This window comes from Apus apus, chromosome Z (assembly GCF_020740795.1).
Source record: "Apus apus isolate bApuApu2 chromosome Z, bApuApu2.pri.cur, whole genome shotgun sequence".
NCBI lineage: Eukaryota > Metazoa > Chordata > Aves > Apodiformes > Apodidae > Apus > Apus apus.
In genome coordinates, this window is record NC_067312.1 from 37,787,362 (window position 1) to 37,798,648 (window position 11,287).

The window sequence follows — 11,287 nt, forward strand, 5'->3', positions numbered from 1 at the left end:
CACTCCTCTGTGCTCACCCCCTGCCCAGCCACATTGCATGTGACACGTTTGGAACAGTTTCTACTCTGAATCAAACCTTTCTTTTCCAAATATATGCGTGCAGGAAGAAGGCAAAGGCTAGGTTTCAGTTTTGATCTTAAACTATTTAGTTTCAGAGCAAGTTCTTAATGTTGATAGATACTGCTTTGTCGCGAACATCACACTCTTAGTTCACTAAATCTCTTCTCATTCTGCTAGGTCTTTCTGCAGCGTTTTGCAACCATTAATCATATCTCTGTTTCACCTGCAAATCTGCACCTCTGTCAGTTGACACCTAACTTAGAAACTTCCACTGCACAAAGGGCAATTTCGTTTCCTTCCAGTTCTGTATGGAATTTCTGTAAACCAGCAAAGGAGGACGTAAATGCTGGCAGCATATCCACGCTGCTCAGCTCTGCTTGCCCTGTGCTGCATTATGGCTGCCAGCCTGGCAAGGAAGAAGTGAGCTGGTCAAAACCAGCCAAAGCTGAATCCTAGCTGGAGGTAGCAAAATAAAATGGTTACTTATGGGCAGTCCTGCTATTGCATACCATTGGTCTGTGTGCAGCACATGGGTACTCCTGGGTTCTTGCTAATGCTAAACTCGAGACAAGAAGTATTAATTACAATATTAAATCAACTAAAATTAAATATCCTTTCACCTAGGACTCTCAATCCAGTTTTGCCAGAAGAATGACTTCTCTTCTGATGACACTTCAAATTAAGGCCTTATGCAAATATTTATTGGTGAAACTGAGAAAGAATCCTTAAAAGGTAATGACTTTGGAAGAAAAGGTGTATAAGACCTAAGCTGATCAGTGAAAGAATATGCAATGTCTACGAGAAAGACAATAAAACCTCTGTTTACCTTCATACTTGTAACTTGTAAAGTTTTTTCTCAGGTAATTCTTCTAGAACTCTTTTGCACTACTCATGTATTATACTACCTTGTATGTGTGATCAAATTAAAAATAGCTAACAGAAAAGGTGAAGGTTGGTGTACTTGGTAAGACTTATTTTAAGTATCAAACCTGAATTTAATCAAGGCCATGTACTGGTTATCCTGAACCGCATATCCTACATTAGAAAGACAATTAGTCTTGGAAACAATAACCGGTTTGTCATACTGAGTAATTTTGGATTTGCTATTTTTAGTTTTAAAATTAAAAATTAAGAAATAGAAAAGCAAATCCTAAAGATCAACTTTTTACTGTAAAATAGGCCTTAACACCACATGATACTGCTGGAAACATTAACAAAAGCTATTAATGAAAACAACAATAATGAAAAATATTTAATTGCAGTTGCCCCATTTTACTAGTTGACAGCTAGCAAAAATAAAATAAAATAAATCATAATCTTTCACTTCAAAAATTAGGAAGAATGGAAGCAGCATTCATTAGAAGTGATGAAAAAATCTGCAGAAAAACATATTAATGAAGTATAAACCAAGAAATATTGTAACACTTACTAGCAATGAAGTCCAAAGTGTTTCTGCGAGGTCTTGTTTGAATTAAGGCATAATTTTTAGGGAAACCATCCAACATTAAAATTAAATTTGCCAGCAGTGAATAATTTAGCATTCTTTTCTAAAGCTCTTCCAGCAGCATTTACCCATCATATTAAAAATCTAAGCTACTGTCTCCAAACTAAACCCACAACATATCAGTTTACTGGGATCTTTGTCTTTAAAACTTACCCTTTTCAGTGTTGTCTTGCTGTCTTAGTGTGACTTGCTGAATATCCTGCTCTGCAGCACAGGATATAGACCACATGTGGTGGAAATCAGTCCTGATGGTCCTCACTTGGAGGAATATAGATTTTGTGCAAGTAGTTTTGTCCATGGGTCTGTGAAGCAAAGGATGTGCAACAGCTCCAGCACTTGCTCATTTGGCACATACTGGTTGCAGCAGCTTTTTCAGTTCATAGACTAGTCTTAGCAACTAAAGCCCCAGCCAAACACACAGAGCCAAGTTCTGCTCTTAGTTACACTGATGTAATTCTGAATAGACTGTTTTATTCATTCATAGCTCATACTAGTGTTCATGTATGTAGATATGAAAATAATGTTTCTTCAGGCAGCCTCCCACTCATGTAAAATTACTGCTCCCACTGAAATTAATGAAAGGTTTGATTAAATGAAGACATCAGAATTTTGTAAATACTCAATTAGTGTATAACTCACTGCCAAATTCAAAGTTGGTTGCCACTGAAGGTGGCACTGAGATGAATGCAACTCTGCTGAATTTACTGGAACTGCACATCATTTCAAACTGTTTCATAGTTTTATTTAAATAAAAAGAATCTGCATGCTTGATAAAGGAATTAGGATAATAATTTTTTCAAGCAGGCTGTGTAGAAATTGGTCTGTATTTCCTTTCACCATAGCATAAATTTGGAAGAATCAGCTTTTACTCTCATATATATTTATTGCAAGAAAGCTAAGAAACATGCTGCACTTTTTTCCTGTTTTTGCTTTCCACATTTGAAAATAAAAAGTGTTAGCAATGCTTCCATGCAGTCAGTAAATAAATATTACACCTTAACTGTGTTCTGAAGTTTATGTGTGTGCTTATAAAGTGCCACTTCAGTATTTAAGTAATTATTAAAAACAAAATAAAACAAAACTCAACAACAAAAATCCATCTTTATTAAAAAGTTATGTTTTTTGACTTAATGGCCTAGGGTGAAACTAAGGGCAGATAAAACTCAAGCAAACTGGCTGTTAAATTAATTAATGACGGATTTCCTCAGGATTATTGCTATAATAAACTTAATTCAGTGGTTTAGAACAGAAATTATACAATTTCTGTTGCTCCTCCTGCCTGTCAGCCCCGCTTACCCCTCCATAATTTAGCTATGATATGATTTCAAGCATATGTAGGAGGGCAGTTATTTTTAATTTAGCCTTTCTGTCTTTATCTTTATTCTTATCCTAATTACCTTGAACATATGTATTTTTAGTAAATGTAGTAAATTAGTAGTGTATAATTCAGCTAAAAATCTAAGCATTTAAATTAGACAGAGAGAGCATGAAGAAAGAAAATTAATATACTCCAGCTTCACATATGGATAAAACTGATGCCAATTAAAATTCATCTCAAACGTAGCTGGGTGTATTCTGTCTGCATCTGTTAGGAACTTTTCCCTCCATGCATCTCTTTCACCACTGTTACAAAAGAGAAATGCAGTCAAATGGAAGCTATGTAAACTTAATGCAAATATTCACACTCTGTCTCTATTGCTGTACTTTAATGAAGGAATGCAAAGGAATGCAATACTAGCACAATGCTTTAAAAAAATGGCAGTAGATTTTGATTCAAGAGCTCTGCATTGTGCTGGCAGCTGAGGAATTCAAACAGAAAACATGCCAGCAGTATAGACCAATGCATTATCACCCCCTCCTTCTTGCTGCATAACTGTGCTTCACAATATGCCATAACATTGGCAAGCACAGCTCAGAGCTTTTTAAGAACACAAGGAAGCTCATGAATAATGGTTGAATCAGGAAAGTGATAATTAAATGAGACAACTGAATGCCAGTGGAGTCCCCAGTGGAAAATACTCTTCAGTGAAGTTGTCTTCACATTTCATTTCCCTGGTTTTAGCAGTACATTGTGAAAGATACTTTTGAAACAAATATTTTAAAGAAAATATTGAACTTCCCAAAACCATGTGTGGTATTTTCATACATAACCTTTCCTTTTAATTGTAAGTTATTTGTTGTGCTTCAAAGAGGGAAAAAAAAACCACCACCAAACAGAAAAAAAAAAAAAAAGGAGAAAGCTTTTGTTGTTGAGATAAAATATTTTCCTCTCTTTACAGAACTATTTGTCACAATAAAAATAATATTAAAAAATACAACAATCACTAATGGCTCAATTGTAAGCATTTTGGCTTAAATGTTTGCTTCATGTTTCTCCCTGTATAGGAGGTATAGTTGTTTTAATTCCACCCACAATTCACATTCTCTGTGGCTGCCGAACAAGACTGGTTAGCCGGGTTGCCTACTCCCAGTCTCAAGAAAGACACCGCTAAGATTTTTGTACAATAAACATCTCTAGTGACGTCCCTCCTGTTACACCACCACGTTCCTTCTGAGCATGTGATGCAAGGATGTTCTTTACACATTATTTGAACTGCAGTGGGCCTTAGAGACACTGGCTAGAGATTCATAAGGACATGACAGTAAAACATGACTTGAGTGAAACACAACAGTTTTTGTGAGTTTTGTTCATTCATTCCTTCATTGATTCATTCATTGATCCATCCATTCATTGTAATTTGAAATAAAATCTTGTTTCTTTTTTTAGCACCTGATGCCTCATTCTTAAAAAAAAAAAAAAGGAAAAAAAAAAGCACAAACTGACTCACATTGGATCTCAATGTTGCTTTTCAAAGAAACTCGCAATATTATTTTCTAATCGTCAGTTCTTATACAGATGTATATAGTTCTAGCTTGACAGCTTTGTGTTCAAAGTCAACATGCTGTTTTTAGCATCTGAAATGTCTGAATTAAAAGATCTGGGGAAAACTGATTTGGGGCAGGTTGTTTATGTAAAACACCTCACAGACTACTAGAGTTTAACATATGTTTATGTTATTTTCAGATAAAACATCTTCGTTCCACTAGAAAATGCAAAGGAATATGCAGGAATCCTTGTACTAGAAAGCACAGAAGGTCAAAAGCTTTATCATACCTACATCACAACTTTGCAGCAACAGATTTCTCTCCTTTTTAGAGGGAGATTGTAAAAGCCTATCAACATGATTTATTCACAGACCTCTGTAGTATTCATAAAGCCTTAATCTACTTTAAGCAAGGTTCTATGATGGGTATGTATAAAAGAATAAAATGCTCTTAATGCATACAAGGAGAATTAATAACATGAAATTTCATATTATTTTCCAATAAACTATTTTCACTCCTACAGCTTCTCCCCCTCTTTCATCTCTAGGTGGCTCAGATAACTGGGCAATGCGGATATAACATCTAATGGGTACACACCGATATCCTGGAACTCTCTTGCTTGTTCTGGTTCCATTTTATGCTATACAAGTATTTTTCTACAAGAGGAAATGAACAGGACTGCATAAACTAATAGGCTAGGGTATTCTTCTGAAAGTTGGAAAACTGACTAATCTCTCTTCTCAGGCAGACAGCATGATTTGGTATTGATTTGAATGTTTATTTTCCAGACAGATTGGTTCCCTGATCCAGTTCACAGTGCAGACACACAAGCAAAGTGGTTGGAACAGCAGCTGAAGCTTCTTGCTTAGGTTGGCCTAACTATCCAAATGTAGGCTCCACGTTAGTTCCTTTCCACCAGCTTGATCTCCCTGCCATCCCCCTTCCCCAGCTAGAAATAAAATATTTTATTTTATAATTGACTAGTTTTTAAATTTAATTATTTTTTTTTTGGGGGGGAGGGTGTGAAAATTGTTGGGAAACTAAACTGATTTCTTCCACAAATTTTTGCCATTTAACCAAAGAAGCAGCAGATGCATCCAAATTAATTTCATAGTTTAGCAATGCCTAGGAAACTCACATGATGGAAAAAGAGAGAGATAAGTTATGCAGAATGATGTTGCCAATTACATATCAGATATTACTCAGATTATTTTTATGTTAATTCAGAACAGTAATAAATCATAACTGTAAGCTTCTTATAGCTACCTATATGCTAATCTGTATATAAAATATTGGAAAAATGTCTTGAAATGCTACATGAAAGAGAATTTTAAAATTTCAGTCTTGTTAGTGAAGTTACATATATCAATAACCAAATACAATCCTCTGCTTTATGAAAAACTAACAAGGTGCCTTTGCTGGCACAGGTTACAAAAATAAATTTGAACTCTGGTGTTTGTAATGTCTAGGGAGAATTTCTTTGATAAATAAGACTATCATTGTCCTCTCAAAAAGGTTAGATTATTACCCATACCTGGTCTCAGATTTAGGTAAAGAATGTTTGCTTTAATCTGGAATATCAATGAGGAGGAGAAAAAAAATACGTGAAAAAAAGCAAACACCAGAAGTGGGGAAGCACAGACACAAGACTTCATCTTAATTAGAATTATTTCCATATGTTTTATTTAGCAATCTATTCTAAATAGAAAACCAAGTGCTGCTTATTGTATAATGAAAAATACACATTTGCGTTTTCCTTGAACAGAAATTTGTTTAAATATAATTCTCAATATATATATATTTTTAATGAAAAAATTTTAGCATCAAATACTCTTAAAAAGCTCCTTGTTCATTGTGAAATGGATCTTTAGAGCTGTATGTCAGTATATTAGTTTTAATTAAGTCAAATTTAAAAATATCTACAGCATTATTGCTAATGTTGAGCGACACCAAAGAACTCTTGAAGGTAACATAATCTAATGAGTTGGGAGGGATCTGAAAAACAGGATCCTTTGAATTATTACTTTTCCTTTGGCACTGCCGTTCAGGTTAGCTTGAGGCATCTCTCATAAACTGCTTCACAGCTGTAGAAAAGACATGACAATATTTAAGTAATTCAAGTTTGTTAAAAAAAAAGGATAGATTTCTGTTGGGAAAGGAATTTCCAGTTGTAAAACATTGAAGGACTTATTTTGCAGTCTTGGCTTGCACTGAAAATGTGGGCAAAGTGGCACTTCCAGCCAGAAAATTTCTGGATTGCTAGTAAAATGGTTGATTTCGCCCCTTCTCTTACTTGATGTGCTGTTGCAGCTGCACAGTGAGATGGATCAGGTTACCTCCCTGGCTAGCAATTAGCCTCACAAAAACAGTGGCAAATGGTAGGGACAAAACAGGCAGCCCTTTTGGGGAGTGGAGCTGACTGCAGAGACGTGACTGTGAAACCACAGATTGAGTAGGGCCAGTGACCTTCCTTGAGGTGGACCACTTTTCATGGGAGAAGGCTGGGGGTATAACACTCTGAGAAGAATGATGAAATGTCCTCTTAACTTTCCTTCTCTGTTCCAGTCATTTACAAACTCAACCAGTATTTCCTGGCATCACACTAGACAGAGAGACAAATGAAATAAGCATTTCAAAATCATACATTTGTCTGTCTTCTTCCACCTCCTTTTTTTCTTTCCCTTTCTTCAGCTTCTTATATCAAACAGGGGAAACCAGGAAGAACTAGGAACAAGAATAATCAGGTAAAGGAGAAAAACAAAAAAAGGCTTGAACAGTTAAGTGAAGAAGTGACATTTTTATCTGTTTGTGAAATAACTTATTGACATATTATCATGAGGAGTTGTCTCCTTCTCTCTCTGTCCTTTTCTTTTAAAAATATTTGTTCTAAGTGTGTACATATAAGTTTATGCCCCTGGGTGCAGTGTAGAAATGTATGTCACCCAAAGCCAATAAAAATAGACCTGGTCAAACCAGGCATTGCTACCAGCGACTTACTTGCCTCTGTTTGCAAGGAGTTAATTTTTAAGTAATGCTTTCCTTCCTCAGTTACTAATAATTTTACATAAACATATTTCTGACAAAAAGAATGATAGGGTCCCAAATCTATTATTTTGTATCTGATTAGCCATGTGATCAGCTGTAGTTTGTTTGTTATTTTTGTTCTTCAGTTGCCCTAGAAGAAATGTACTAGATGACAACTTTTTCCTTTTTTTCAGGTATAACATACACTCAGAATTAAGAAAAGCCAGAATTTTCAGAATTTTATGGAGTTTTCAACCTCTTTCTTTAATCAAGCCTTGCTCCAAAACCACTGAAAATAAACAAATTGCTGTAATCCTGTAGATTAAAGCTATAACCACAGAAGAGAATTTGTTTTTCACAGATATGGGAAGGTGACTGTGGAAGTCATAGCCAGCATCATAGAGGTTTGTTAAAACATTTTGCTAAAGACATAAAGCTTTTTAGGTGTTACTTTATACTCACCTACATACTCACCTAAATTGGTTCAAACACTACAGAGGCAAAATACTAATTTTTCAGTGCAAAATTCTACAGATCATATCTTTAAAAAGTTTTACTGTCCCTGCACTACAGAACAAGTATTTGCAATTGGCAAGGGTTAACTTTTGCCATCTGCATGCAAATTTATCTTAGTTGTTGGTACCTGGCTAAGTAAATATTTGGCAGAGTTTAGTAACTAAAATCTCCCAAACCTGCCCTCTTTATGATTTGGCTTGGGCCTCTATCAGTCTGTACTACACATCTATTACTTTCAGAAGAGGTCTTCCATTACCACACTTTTCTAACTTAGGAGACCTGCGGTAACCCACAATGATTTCCGCATATCAGAATCATCATATTACAAACCACATGGAGGTCATGAAGTAGGATGCCAGCTTGCTTATTTAATTCCTGATTGAGGTAAAAAACTTTAAATACATTTTAAAATTACAACCCTTACTTCTTACAGAATAAACAATTTGGGGGATACTGATTAATTTCAGGCTCTAAAAGTCAATACAATAATGACTCTTTCACCTTCCACAACAGATGCTGTGCACTGCCCTGGTGAGTTTCTGGGTTCTCTTAGGTGTGGGATGCACCATGCTCTAGCTGCAGCAACGTGGCACTAGGTGACTGTCAGCTCCAGAGAGCACCACTGCAAAGAAGTAAGCTGTGCTAAAGACAGAGATCAGTGGAGAGTAAAAACTATGTTTACCTCACCTAACAGTGAGAAATTAATGAAAATCACTTAACTCAGTATTTTCACTAATCAAAATAGCCGTTGACTTCATTTTGAGAGCTAAATGTAAAAATAAATATATAAAAATAATAGGAGAGAATGGAGCAGTATGGATGTCCTTAAACATCTTAGCTGAGGGATGATAAGCAAAAAAAAAGTCCAAATATCTAAACCAGAAGCTTGAATTGTGCACCTTCCTTCCTCATAGTGGTGTGGGAGCATTTATGTACTTCCGAATGCTGGTCTGTGTGACACATCCAACATCTTCCAAGATGGCTTGTGAGCCAAACTTTTATCTTAATGTTCTTGAATTTCAGTGCAGTAATTTAATTTCTCAATTACACTGAAAATTTGTTAAGGAAAGATATATATTTAGAAATTATTCAGCTTTCCTATCAGTGTGTTAACTTTTTATTCGTGTTACATAACTGGAAGAGAAAAACACACATCAGTCACACAAACATAGGTACCTCTGCTGTAAAGAACAGTCCACTGTGAGGCTAAGAAAGAGCACTAGATATGGGTGTAGGTGATGATTCTCCTAGTATCATTTAACTACCTTAAGTGTTGAAAAGCTGATGGAATTAGGTCAAATAATACTCCCATTATTGTGAATGTCAGAAATCTTTTCTTTTTGTGATATCTCTTACACCTTAGACTATTTTCAACCTCAGAGTATCTAAGTGCAACCAATGGGACTTTGCTCCAACTTTAAGACATACAATTATGGTCTTTACTCAGTGACTCAGAACAAGATATTTTTGACAAAATGTTGGATTTTTCATAGTCGTTAGTCCAGCTCATGAAACATGGATCCATTGAAACTGTTCTTCAGCCTTGAATAGAGCATCTAAGTTAATGCTCCAGTAATTACATTGTGCACACATGGCATTAAAGAGTTGTATTCATAATGCCTCAATTAAGGAATCCGTTATAAGCATATACTTTCAGAGGCTAAAGTCTTAAGATAAATTATTTTGTACAATATTGTAAAAAGCTGCCAGTCATTTGTGAAATGAAAGGAGAATTTTTTTTTCAAGTAGTGCCTTGCTTTTTCTCCTCCCCTCCAAAAATACCTGTTGCATAATAAAGTGCACAATTTAGTAAGCCTGAAGGTTCTTTTCTTTGTGGAGCTTGTCCTTTCTCCCATTAATTTTGCATAACAAATGAAAAATTGTAAGCACTTCTCTGAGACCTGGAGATAAGAGTTGTATTTTATGGACGAGTTTCCTGTCACGAGTTGATTTGTCTTGTAAGAAGGTGTGAGTTCCAAATAAAAATTGATTTGATGGTGCAAAAAATCTTTATTTTTTCCTCATGCAAAAAAGGTGCAACTTGCTCTATATACCTTTTACTCAGTTGGGCCACATGCTCTCCTTTGCTTATTCATCTATTAACTTTATTCATCATAATTTCAGAGAACTATTGGTCAAGCCAGATTGGTACTGGCAGTGGATTTAACAGTTATTTGGGTTGGCAAAACACACTCAATCCAGGTGCTGGCTAAGCTCAGAGAAGTTGTCTTATTCTGAAATGTTTGAAGTTAAATGAAATGCATGTACAGCAGAGAAAGATGGCCTTTAAAATACGTCATTTTGTTATTGTAGCAGATTAAGTCACTTGAGCTTAAAGTATTTACACAATCAAATAATTACCTTTCTAAGACCATACCACAGTTACATTGAAATTATATAAGTGGTGACTTTTGTAAAGCCAGAGAAGCAAACAAGGCAGAAATTACACTTGCAAGCCTGAATTCTACCCCCTGCAAGCACCTGTTTCTGTTGTGAGAAGGCGTATTGCCTGTAAACTTTGTATTTTAAGTTAGAAGGATTACCTGAGGTCTTGACATTATTTGTGAATATACAACAGAAAGCTTGAAGTTAGCTTGTTTTGACTTTGTATGTGAGGGCAATAGCTTTAAAGAAGCTGGCATAAGGTACATAAATGTATGGGTTGCAAGGTCTGAATAGTGGACTTCCAGATTTGTGGCAGTGATGGCTCTTTTTCATGCACTATTTGACTCAAGGTGTTTTTTAGGTTATACATCTGGATTTCTTAATGATGTTTATGTGCATACTGAATACAATTTTAACAGAATCCTGATTTATTCAGATTTCTTGCAGATTTCTTGCTCAACTCTCTAAATGTAACCATTGTTAAAGCACATAGACTCTGTGCAGTAATACACAGATGATGAACTGCTGTGTATTGGCTTCCTCTTCTTCAGTCATTTGTTTCCCAGGCGACCCCTCTGTTTGCTTCTGAGCAATATGCTAATGTTTAAGTACTTATTGATCATTAATGGGCCATTTTCTTCTTAAGAGGAGAGGCAAAATTATGAAGAATGGCTTTGAGATATAACAGGATAGGTTTAGACTGGAGATTAGGAAAAAATTTCACGGAAAGAGTGGTCAGACACTTGAATAGGCTGCCCAAGGAAGTGGTTGAGTCACCATCCTCGGATGTGTTTAAGGGTTGTTTGGATGTGGTGTTGGTGGATATGGTTTAGGGGAGAACTTTAGAGTAGGGATGATGGTTGGACTTGGTGATCCCAAGGGTCTTTTCCAACGTGAATGGTACTATGATTCTATGAAGTTTCACCCATAAAG